Raw genomic sequence first — 10326 nt, forward strand, 5'->3', positions numbered from 1 at the left:
GCCACAACAGCGCTGTCATCTCTTATTCCAGGTCAAGAGGTTTATGACCTGAGGAAGCCCGGGCCATTTGCACGTAAAGCGCCACAGTCACATGATCTGCAGGTGATGACACGCTGTTTTTTTTATGACGCAACAGCACTCTGTTGCTATAGGTCTCTGAGCAGGGGCTGTGGGTGGTTCAGGATTGAGGAGATGTCACGCTTGATGTCACAATGGCTTACCCATAGCGTCTGTCACATACAGTAGATGTCTTGACTTCATTCTAAGGGAATATATAGCATTTTTATACAGTGCACCAGTTATAGCAGACCCTGCAAGTTGGGCCCTGGGAGATTTTAGGGAAACCAAACTGCGGAGATAAAATGTTTTATTTTTTATTCTTTATCCAAGATTCTGTTTGAAGCTGTAACAAGCAATACAAATATAATGCCAATGATTAAAATAGCAGTGTGTCCTTTGAAATGCATTTGTAATGATGAACCTACAGAAAATAATCAGCTCTAGAGCATTTTAGTCAACGTGCTCAGCACTAAACAGCAAGACAAAGTTAGCCACTAGCCAGTAAGGGGAGAGTTAAAGGAATACTTCTTGCCCAAATGACAATTTGTATATCAATTTCTCACCCTGTGTTGTGTTGAATTCATATGTTTTTCTGGCATGCCTCCAGTGAACAAAGAATCCAAAAACAGAGAAAATTCTTAATGAATTGAAGTACAAAGGGTCCACGTTTAAAAACAAGCAACTCTTACACAACTTGTGCTGTATAATCCAAGTCTCATTCACCCAGTCGTGTGCTCAGTACTTCCCAGACAGCCCTTTCTAACAGTGGACTAAATGAAAAGTTAAACTTATCTATGCTCTCCTCAAAGCCAGACTCAATTATCAAAAACAGTCATTTTACCTTGCTGAACACAGGAGTTGCTGGTCTACCACTGCCTCAACTGGTAGTTTGTGTTATTGTTTGACTTTGGTGAACCTGAACTTACCCCTTAAAACACCAAACAGACAAACTGATCAAGTTGGTGGTAGACCAGCAGCTCCTGTGTAAGGGAGAGAGGTACAATTACCTTTTTTGCCAATGGAGTCTGGCTTTGAAAAGTTTCACTTTTAGTTTAGCTCCCTGTCAGAAAGAGCCGTCTGTTTGGGACACACTAGTACTAGTCCATACCGATTGGTAGCTTTGTCACCTTCTACCTATGCCAATCCTCAATGCCTATGTGCAGTTTCACATAGATTGACCACGTGAGTGAGTAGAAAAACGTCATTCTCGGAACCCATCGGCTGTATTCGGCGTCTGACTTCCGGCAGACAGCGATACAGCCTCTGGGGGCAGACCCCCAATTTTTTGGCATTCCAGTTTGTTTTGGGCGGAGGAGGTGAATTTCGGTTTCCGACTTCCGTTTATATATAAGTAAATATGCTGAACCATTGCAATGGATTCAGAGTTTGCAATGACGCCAATTATGTTCCGTCTCGTTAGTTCACTGCACGAACCGTTTAACCTGGCAACAACTGCAGCCGGCTCAAATGTGACTGGTCAATATCATGCGGACTACAAACAGCCTACAACCGGAAACGAGGGCTCTTCGGCTCTTCTTCCGGAGGCAAGATCTCCGGCGTTTGCCTACAGACTCTACATTCACTAAATGTAGAGTCTGTATATAGAGACTAGAAAAATGTGGGACAGACAGAATGACACACTGACAGTTTCCGTGATTATGTACAGCATACCATAACATTACTTAGTCATACCAAAAATTAGACAAAAAATAAATAAAATTGGGCCACAGGGGGAGCCACAGCGATCAGTTGCATTTTACCCATTTTTAAGCATTTTTCTGTTGTTTTAGCGCCATCTAGTTGCCAATTAGAGTTAAATTCCTCCATTCAACCTGAGGTGTCCTGTTCTACATATCTACCAAGTTTAGTAAAAATCGATATGGCGGTTAGGCCTAGATAAGAAATTAGCTCTCTAGCGCCTCCATTTTGTTTGATTGGGTCAATAATGGNATGTTTTTCAAAAAAAATTAAAAATGGCGGAAAATCTATATAACCGGAAGTTATGGGTTCTTGAGGCAAATTTGTTCCTCATGAGGAGAGGCATCTCTGTGCAAAGTTTCATGTCTCTACAACATAAAGGGCATGAGATATGCCCATTCAAAGTTTGCAATTTCAATAGGTTGCTATAGCGTCCCCCTTTGGCCAATTGATGTAATATTGCTTCATTGGCATCCTCCCATGACCCTCTACCACTGTGCCAAATTTCACATGGATTGACCAAGTCAGTGAGGAGAAAAAAGTGGAACAGAGACACAGACAGAGTTTTCGTCATTATATAGTAAGATTTGAGTGGATATATGAGACTTGGATTATACTGCAAGAATTGTGTGAGACTTTTCAAACTGATGTTTTGATAGTTTTGCTGTTGTTAAATGCATACATCTTTTACTTCAATTCAACAAGAATTTTCTCTGTGTTGGGATTCCTTGTTGACCAAACAGTCATTTGGGGGGTAAAGAGTTTTATTGATTTTATTTAAGGGTGGTAGAGTCAGAATACAAGCAGAACAGGTCTTCAAATGAAAGCTTTTGTTACTCCGTGTCTGCTGGATGTGTAAATTGCAAGAGTTTGCTATGAGTATTGTAATAACAACTTTATAAGTTGATTATATGTTAGTGTTGTTTTCTCAGCTCTTTACACCGCCCCTGAGTGGGCAATAATCTATCAATGCAGCTTTAAGGGATATAGGGTAATAAAAGTTTCCAAAAAAGGGTACGTTCACTGTAGGACCATTAGATTTTTTACACACATGTGCACTTATTTTGGCAGTCAGTGGAGGTAGAGAGATAAAATGACAGGCTAGCATAGACTGGGTAAATGCAGTCAATAATTGGCTGAAATTTGAAATTTGGCCCCCCAAAAAACACTGTTTATGCAACAAAGATTATAAATATGAGAAATACGTTAAATAAAATGTGCACTTTGTGCAGATAAGATGTGGTATACTGCCACTTCATATTGAAAAAGAACAAAAAGGGGATGGATGAAGATGAGAGGATCTGTGAATATTGTGAGCTTAATGTGGTGGAAAATGATATCCTTTCATCTTTTACTGGCCTTTGAAAAATATTGTTCTATGTTACAGATTAAGATATGTTTTGCATCCATAATTATTCTATATTTTACATTAATCATGAATTGAATGTGTTATTTATGTGTGATGGATTGGTGCATGCTATATGTAGGCTTGGTTTTGTTTATGTTTTTTTTTATATGTGTGTACATTTTTGAAGATCTTTTGGGATTTATCATGTAGAATGTGTGTTTAAAATTTAAAAAGGCCATGTGTTTTAATGGTTAGTCACGCTGTAAGATGTTGGTGTATAATGTAAATAACATATAAATTACCCAAATATAAATGTACCTATTTATAATATATCTATGGATGACAGAAAGGCCGAGATTTTGTTTTCTGGATAACGCACCAGCTGCCATCATGTGTTATAGCTGGCCAGGAAAATGCTGAAGTCTGTCTATGGATATTTCCACTGTCAGCAATAACATGTCTCAAAATCTCCACATTGACTATCAATGCATCATACTTAGTGTAATTTGTCCTGGGCGAGCCTTTCAGGAATACTAAAGAGGTGCCTTCATCGATTCACATGCAAATACTCGCTGTTGTTAGCAGGTGGAGTGACTGATTGGTCACAGTCATTCAAATCAGCTGCTGGATATTTCGTATAAGGTGGGGAAATGTCTGTGTCTGCTTTTCTAATCAACTGTTTGTCTCATAATATAGTCTTTCTGCACAGAAACACACACACACACACATGCTCTATTATACATAAGACCCTGGCTCACACACTTGTGATCCACACATCTTTTCATACACCGGTGCCTGGAAGATGGTAGAGACGTGACAATGAGTGCTGTGTGCGCGTGTGTGTGTGTGACTGTGACAAGCATCACAAGTTTCCAGATGGGCGATATTCAGCGATTACCTTTTCAGCGCTTACCATCCCTCTGTATCTCCACCCTGATCCCTCCTCTCAATAATTGACTGCAGGGTAACAAGGGCTCTGTGTGTGTGTGTGTGTCTGTGAGCAGCTTCTCTGATTAGATAGCCGAATATACTCTGTATTCAGCCACGGCGCTGACTGCCCCAACTGGCATAGCTAATGAAGAGCCCGTGCCCCTCCCTTGGCACTAGTGTGTGTGCGTGTGTGTGATGCATAGAGTCAAGCTGCAATTAAAAGGCCTGTCAGTGGTGTCTGCCATAACAGAGGCTCGGACTGTCACTATCGACCAGCCTCAACACACACTGTACGGAGACAGAGAGTGGGAAGGAGAAGTGGGCAGAGGGACAAGGGGAGAGAAAAGAGTGAAGAGTGAAGGGATGAAGAAAGGAGGACAAGGAAGAAGAGCTTTCTCATCCAAGATGGCCGCCAGTGCAGTCCTTTGTGTGCCGGCATATAAGCTGTGATTTTTATTTGTTTTATCTAAGTTTCATGCTGATAATCCGACCAAGGTAAGTGGTAAGTTTAAATCCACTCAAGATGCGCACACCTGACTCTCTATTGGCATCTTATATCAACCCAAATGGGTGATAACCATACTGCTGCTGCACGACTGAAACCCACTGACTACAGCTTGCATTGGACTAAACAGAAAATGGACTTTTACTTCCACTCAAGAGGTGCATAGTGGTGTTTTTTTTTTTTTTTGGTTTCTCACACAATCCGATGTAGAAGTGTGTAGAAGTCCTTGAGCTGGTAGGGGCCTGATTCAACCACCTTGCCTGCCTGCTAGATTGCTGTTGGTGAGTGACTGAAGCAGCTTCTCTTGGTACTTTACTGTACAGGTGTCCACGGGACTACCTGGACCTGAGATGCGACCTGAGACCCTTACTGGTTTGAGTCCCCATTTTATTATGGTCAACTTGGTCTGAGTCGAGTCCCATTCTATCACTGTGGGTCCCAAGGTGTTTCGGTCCTTTCATAATACCGGGCTGTTTATGCAGAAGACAGATGCAAATACTTTTGAAATTGGTGCTAAATGACCAGAGAGAACTGAAAAAAGAGCTGCCAATAATGCTCCCACCAGTGAATGACATAATACGAGTTGGTTTCGGCCCAGTCAATGGTTTTGGCTAATCTGAAAACAATATGGTAGTCAGCTGGTAACAAATGATCTTGAATAACAGTTGAACAATGAGCTAAATTATGTTTAAATTTATCAGCATTGCTTAGTTTTACTGTTTGATCTCAGTATTCTCAGCCTCCTTACAGACAAAGCCTTTTACAGTACAGGAAACAGTATGGCACCCACTTCCTGTTCACTAATTCTTGTATTACAGCCAAACAGTGCACTAAAATATGTTTCTGAAGACACATTAGGCAGGAAATAGGCAATACAGTAACAGAATCTTCATATTCGATCAGTGCTGCCTGGTTTTAAGGTTTGATTTGAGTTTGGTCTGCATTTCAGACACAGAGAGAGGGGCGGCTCTCTCCCTCGAGCTAGAGAAAGTCAAGCAGATTTTGAGGTGGAAGATGAGCATGGGGATCTGGGCGCTGGTAAGATGGAGGGAAGTTTAGTACAGTTTATTTACACATACTACCCACATTGTCGTGATACAGAGCTGGTTGAAAATAGGCAAAGCATTCCTTTAACCATTATGTGTAATACCTGAGTGGATCAGAGAAGACCCCTGATCAGTGCTGATCACAAGAGAAACGCATAAGCACTGTGTGTGTGTGTGTGTGTGTGTAGCTTGAAAAATGATTAGGCTGATTTAGAATCAGATTATAAGAGCGAAATTAAGGTGAAAAATTGTTAAGCAGCAGTGCCAGCGTGTTGGAGGCAGAGCGGAGGGAAAGATGGATAATGAGCCGTGGAAATTAAAGCATTACAGCAGCTCACATCACAACAACATCAACAACAACAACAACAACAACAACAACAACAACAAAATAAGTGACATTAGAATAAAATAAAAGTAGACATCTGAAAGACTATTAGACATTATATACAGTAAGATAGGTAAGAACAGCATGTACTTGTATCCAGCATTAGAATGGCATTTTTATTAGCACTTCTAATTTAACAGGTCCATAAAATAGACCCATCCTGGATCTCTCTCCTCTCAGACGTGCACCAAGTTGAGCCGTCAATATCTCAGGCAAAAACAGGAAGGGAATATTTTTTAAATTTATTGAGAGCAGTCAGCTTTTGAAACAAATTTCCTGGGTCCACTGGAGTTCAGGTCTGTCATTTCGGACTTGTGAAGACCTCTACTGTGCTGTGCATCCCTGCCTAGGCCTGTGCAGCTGGACATACGCTGGATCCTACATTGCCACCCTTTCTCAATTTCTCAACATAATATGCTCCCGAAGCCAACTGCTCGCTACTGACTTATCTGACCATCTGAGCACCTGTTACTTCATGTTCTGTAGTCTCCTATGCAGGCATCATGTATCGAAATGTTATGACTATAACTTCTGTTCCCTGAAGGAGAGGAACGAGGTACAACACATATAGTATGGGATATCACGCCCCCGCGTGGCCTGACTGAAGAAACCTCTATTCACGCCTTTAAGGCAGATGATCTGTGGTGACGCATGTGAGGCCCCGCCTGCACATATATACCTACGTCGCCACAGTCATTCTTCAGTTCGATAGCCGCTCTTCACCAAGCCCAGCTGCGCAGCGGGGCAACCTAGTGTTGTACCTCGTTCCTCTTCTTCAGGGAACAGAAGTTATAGTCATAACATTTCGTTCCCTTTCAGTCGATTCACTCGGTACAACACATATAGTATGGGACATGTATACATGCCCCGCAGAGCAGCCACCGAACCGGAGTCCACCTCCAGCACTTTAGTGCATCGTAGACCCAGCAGAAAGGACAGAGTGAGCCACCGAAGGGGCTGTCACATCCAAACGATAAAACCGGACAAAAGTGTGCAGTGATGACCAACTGGCTGCAGCACAGATATCACTCACAGATACCCCTTTAAATAAAGCCCATGATGCTGCCATGCCCCTGGTCGAATGTGCCCTCACACCGTGAGGCAATGGAAGACCCCTGCTGTTGTATGCTAGGGAGATAGCCTCCACAATCCAGTGAGAAAGCCGCTGCTTAGACAGAGCTTTACCCTTAGCCGGATTAGCAAAACAGACAAACAATTGGTCACATAAACGCACACTCTGTGTGCGGTCTATGTAAGTACGTAGCGCACGCACAGGGCACAAGAAATGTAACCTCCTCTGCTCCTCGGAAGCAAACGGAGGGGAACAGAAGCTCAAAAGCTCAAACGACATAGAGCTATAGGCTGTAGGGATAATCTTAGGCAAATATGCTGCATTTGGGCGCAATGTAACCTTAGAGCCATCCGAAGTGAACTGAGTACACGAGGGATGTACAGATAACGCATGAAGGTCGCCCACCCGCTTTGCAGAAGCCAAAGCGAGAAGTAGTGCTGTCTTATATGAAAGAAACTTCATATCTGCAGACTCAATAGGCTCAAATGGGGGTCCACAAAGCGCCTCAAGCACCAAAGCTAAATCCCATGAGGGAACGCTGGGTTTAATCACAGGCCTCAGCCTGCGGACTCCCTTTAGGAAACGCATGGCAAGAGGATGAGCGCCTGGTGTCACTCCATCAAAACCAACATGGCATGCAGATATAGCGGCCAAATAAACCTTAATTGTGGAGAAAGAGAGACCCTTATCCAGCAGTTCCTGGAGGAATGTCAAAACATCCACAATAGAGCACTGAAATGGGAGTACATTTCGGTCTTGACACCACTGCTCGAACGCCCGCCATTTGTAAGCATACAAACCCCTAGTTGACGACGCCCTCGCACTCTGGATCGTTGCCACCACACTTGGGGGCAGACCCTTAGCTATTAGATTGGACCTTTCAACAGGTAGGCATGCAACCGCCACAGCTCTGGGCGCGGGTGAACCACCTCCCCTCCCGCCTGGGAGAGGAGGTCCCTGCGGAGGGGAAGCTGCCAGGGCCTCGCTGCCAGCAGACTTATTATCTCGGCATACCACGACTTCGCTGGCCAGTGAGGGGCCACCAGGATCAGAGAGAGACCCTGTCGGCGCACCCTCTCCAGAACTGACAAAATCATCTCCACTGGGGGAAACGCATACAGAAGCGTGTTGGGCCATGTGTGCGCTAACGCGTCCATCCCTAGGGGAGCGTTGTGGTCTGTCATGGAAAAGAACAGGGGGCAGTGGGTATTTGCTCTGGAGGCAAAAAGGTCCACTTCCGCCCTGCCAAAACGGTCCCATATTTGAGTCACCACCAATGGGTGCAACCTCCACTCCCTCACAAGAGGACCTCCCCTGGAGAGGAGGTCCGGCCCCAGGTTCAGGTGGCCCGGGACATGGGTGGCTCTGAGAGACAGAAAATGAGCACTGCACCATAGCAACAGAGAGCGAGCCAGTTTCAATAGGGGAAGTGAGCGGGTCCCTCCCTGCCTGTTTATGTAGGAAACCACCGTTGTATTGTCTGTCCTGATCAGAACATGATGGCCTGTCAGAACCGGACAAAAATGCCTTAGAGCTAAGAAAGTTGCTAACAGCTCCAGGTGGTTGATGTGGAGCCTGCATTGTACCGACGTCCACACCCCTCTCACTGCTGCACCTTCGCACAGAGCCCCCCACCCCCTCAGGGAGGCATCTGTGGACACCACCTTGCGAAAAGACACCCTCCCTATAGGGGAGCCCTGTTGTAGTAAACCGGGTTCCCTCCACGGGAGGAGCGCCGACAAGCAAGAAGGAGATATCGTCAGCCTCCTCTGGAGGTGACTCGGCGCGCGGCATTGCAACGCTCGCATCTTCAACAGCCCGAGTGGCACTACAGCGATCATAGATGCCATCATGCCTAACAGCTGTAAGATCGTCCGAAAACGTAGTTTGCGTCCCAACTGAAACTGAGCGAGGCCACCCTGTGCTCTGACAGATGTGCTCGGTTTGAAATCGAACATATTTCCAGCCCGAGAAAAGAAAACTGCTGACTCGGGGTCAGTGAACTTTTCCGTAAATTCACCGAGAAGCCCAGCGCTTGGACGTGCGACAGAGTCAGCGACAGGTGCGCCGCTGCCCTCTCTCTGGAGCTCGTGATCAAAGCCCAATCGTCTAGATAGGCTAATATGCGAACGCCTTTCTCCCAGAGCGGAGCTAACGCCGCCTCGACACATTTCGTGAAGGTGCAGGGAGCGAGTGACAAGCCCAACGGCAGCACCAGGTATTCGTAGGCCGTGCCCTCGAATGCAAACCTTAGAAACTGCCTGTGGTCCGGGTGTATCGCTACGTGAAAGTAAGCGTCTGTAAGATCGATAGTTGTAAACCAATCTCCCGGTCCGATCGCGCTCAGTAGCTGTCTGAGTGTTAGCATTTTGAACCTGTAAGTTCGTAGATACTTGTTTCACACTCGCAGGTCTAAAATAGGACGAAGTCCCCCCCCTTTCTTCGGAACAACGAAATAGTGGCTGTACCAACCTTTGTTCGTCTCCGAAGCGGGAACAACTCGTATCGCTCTCTTGTTCAACAAGCTGTTTATTTCTTCCCTCAGTACTGCAGCTGCCTCGTCCCCTACAACTGTGTTTGTTATAGAGTGGAAATGGGGTGGCCGGGCCCTGAACTGTAATCGGTAACCCATGGCAACAGTCCTCTCTACCCACGGTGAGACTGCGCATGCGCGCCATTGAGGGAGATGGACAGCTAGCCGACTGACCTGCAAAACGGAACCTTTATTGATTTCAATAAATGCACATTTACAACATTCACACAGTGAACAGAAGGCACCAACACTGGGGCACTTGTGTGTGTGGGGGGGTTGTGCTTGGGAGACTGTGTCAGGGGAGTGCAATGCTTCTCGCCCAGAACTAAACATGAACGCGGCCTCTTTGGCGGCAACAGATGAGGGGCAGCAGTGTCTCCCTGCTGCTGGAGCCCCTCTTGGCCCACTCCCGGAGCTAGGATGAATGCGGCTTCTTCCTCCTAGGCGCTGAACCCTTTTGGAGGCCTGGTGGCGGACCCTTGCTCCAAGCTGACTGGCGTGGGATTTGGCCCGGCGCTTGCTGCTTCACCGGCTGGGAGCCCAAACTCGCAGGCGGCGCTGCCCTCTTGGGGGGAGGCGGCGGTGACGGCTTGGCAGGCCGCTTTGGTTTAGCATCACGTCTGGGGATGATGCTGCGCAGGGCTTCTGTCTGCTTCTTTCTCAGCTCAAATTTTGTCTGAATAGCGTCGAGCGACTGTCCAAACAGGCCTTCAGCAGACACTGGCTCATCCAAATAAACAGCCCTGTCC

The 10326-nt window shown here is 45.8% G+C and overlaps 1 pseudogene; it reads right to left on the reverse strand.

The window, feature by feature from the left end:
• Positions 1-6974: 6974 nt before the first annotated feature.
• LOC126401215 (uncharacterized) overlaps positions 6975-10326 on the reverse strand; it is a 4144-nt pseudogene continuing 792 nt past the window's right edge.

Source organism: Epinephelus moara, chromosome 14, assembly GCF_006386435.1.
Source record: "Epinephelus moara isolate mb chromosome 14, YSFRI_EMoa_1.0, whole genome shotgun sequence".
In the NCBI taxonomy this organism is placed as follows: domain Eukaryota; kingdom Metazoa; phylum Chordata; class Actinopteri; order Perciformes; family Serranidae; genus Epinephelus; species Epinephelus moara.